Below are 2,345 nucleotides of genomic sequence, written 5' to 3' on the forward strand. Positions count from 1 at the left end.
GTCCGTATCTGTCGAGGGAAACAATTGTGTCTCACAAAACCGAACCCTAGTTTTGGGATCGGCCGCCCTGGGCCGCTGCACTGCGCGGGGAGCGGGGCTCCGTCGGGGGCGCCGGTCGGGGCTGGGGCGGGTGCGGTGGCCCAGGGCTCCTCGTTCACACGGTCCTGGTTTGTGTTTCCCCAAACACGTCCCGCGCGTGGACACGGCACAGCTGTCGCCGCGGGCCCGCGTGGGGCCTGGGAGGCTGAGGCAGATGCGTGCCATGGCCGTGACCCGAGCGGCTCCCACGGGGCGGAGCGTGGCTGCCCCAACTGCTGACCCCGGGGAAGGGAAGGCCGCCCGGCAGGCTGTGTCCCTCCCGGGAGCCCCCCGCCCCGCGGCGTCACCAGGCTTCCCGGTGCCCCCGGGTCTCTGCACGGCCTCGGGTCGACCTCGGCACCTCGGGAGCTGGGCCTGGAATCTCGACCCTCACAAGGGCCCGGCGGAGGCGTGCGGGGTGGGGGCAGGGGGGCGCACGGGGTCGTGGCGGGGAGGCGCCCGGGGTGGGGGCGGGGAGGCGCGAGGGGTGGGGGCAGGGGGCGCGCAGGGTCGTGGCGGGGAGGCGCGCGGGGTGGGGGCAGGGGGCGCGCGGGGTCGTGGCGGGGAGGCGCGCGGGGTCGTGGCGGGGAGGCGCGCGGGGTGGGGGCGGGGAGGCGCGCGGGGTGGGGGCGGGGGGCGCGCGGGGTGGGGGCGGGGAGGCGCGCGGGGTGGGGGCGGGGAGGCGCGAGGGGTGGGGGCGGGGGGCGCGCGGGGTCGTGGCAGGGAGGCGCGCGGGGTGGGGGCGGGAGGCGCGCGGGGTCGTGGCGGGGAGGCGCGCGGGGTGGGGGCGGGGAGGCGCGCGGGGTCGTGGCAGGGAGGCGCGCGGGGTCGTGGCAGGGAGGCGCGCGGGGTGGGGGCGGGAGGCGTGCGGGGTGGGGGCTGGGGGGCGCGCGGGGTGGGGGCTGGGAGGCGCGCGGGGTGGGGGCGGGAGGCGCGCGGGGTGGGGGCTGGGAGGCGCGCGGGTCGGGCGGGGGGGCGCGCGGGGTCGGGGCGGGGAGGCGCGTGGGGTGGGGGCTGGGGGGGCGCGAGGGGTCGGGCGGGGAGGCGCGCGGGGGGGGGGGGGGGGGGGGGCGCGCCTGGACACAGGGGCCTGCCTGACGACCTCGAGTTGCCCCCAGGTGCTAATGTGTTTGTTGCTGGCCCTTTAGGGACCCGGAGCGTGGCCCGCCGTCTGTCCGTCTGTCCCTCTGTCCATCTGTCCGTCTGTCCCTCTGTCCATCTGTCCGTCTGTCCGGCTGCATCTGCCACTTTTTCTTCCAAATGGGCTTGAAAGTATCTGGGGTAATAGCCTCAGAGAAGAGCATTTTGGTGCAATTACCGAAATACAAAAGTGTCCCATGCCGAGGGACCAAGCGTGTCAGGACCCTGTCACCGCGTCCCCGACACGCAGGTGCTAGCGTCTCCTCAGCGGCCTCAGACCCACTCGTCTAAGTGGCAGCAAACTGACTTGCGCGGAGGAAGCTCTGAGTTTTTCCTCTGGTGTTTCGTGGGTCCCGTTGGTTTCAAAGTGAAAACTCTTACAAACTTACGGCTTGGGAAGTGGGTGTTTCTCCGTGTGCCTTATATATTTATCATCACGGGGCCTGTTGAACTTCTTGAATCTGTAAATTTATGACTTTCATCGAATTTGTTAAACTTTGGGCCATTATCTCCTCATCCAGTTCTGCTCTCGTCTCCTGGGAGCCAGTCTGTCCTGGTCACCAGTCACTGTGCCTGTTTATATGATTTTATGTATTTTTTCCCTTTTTGTTTAAGAAAAATAGGTTAATTTTGATCTGCCACTGACTCACCGGTGTCCTATCACTGCCCATTCTGCTTTAAAGCCCGTGACCACGTATTTTCTTCTTTTAAGCACGTCTTTCTTATTTCAGATACTATTTGTTCTAAAATTAGTATCTGATTCTTAGCAAATGTTCCCGGTCCTTTGAGCAGTCTTTGTTACGTCGTCGTGCATGTTCAGGGTGCAGCTGTGGACGTCTGCGATTCTAACATCTGTTTGTCTTTATTCTGAGCAGCAGTCACACTCGTGTGCAGCACTTTCTGGTCGTGACCTGGGCGTCGCATACGCACCCGGCAGATACCGTATGTTCTGTGTCTCTGAGGATCACAGATATTTTTTTTTTGTTTTAAGCACCTAAGCCTGCTGAAGCTGTTCTCGCTCCGCCCCCCATGGCAGGTGGCGGGTGGAGGGCAGCGGGGCGCCCTGGGCTCTCACCGGGTTCACAGCCATGGGGCTGGGGGCACGATTTTGTCGTGTAGTTTTTCTG

The sequence above is a fragment of the Vulpes vulpes genome, chromosome 2 (genome assembly GCF_048418805.1).
Source record: "Vulpes vulpes isolate BD-2025 chromosome 2, VulVul3, whole genome shotgun sequence".
NCBI lineage: Eukaryota > Metazoa > Chordata > Mammalia > Carnivora > Canidae > Vulpes > Vulpes vulpes.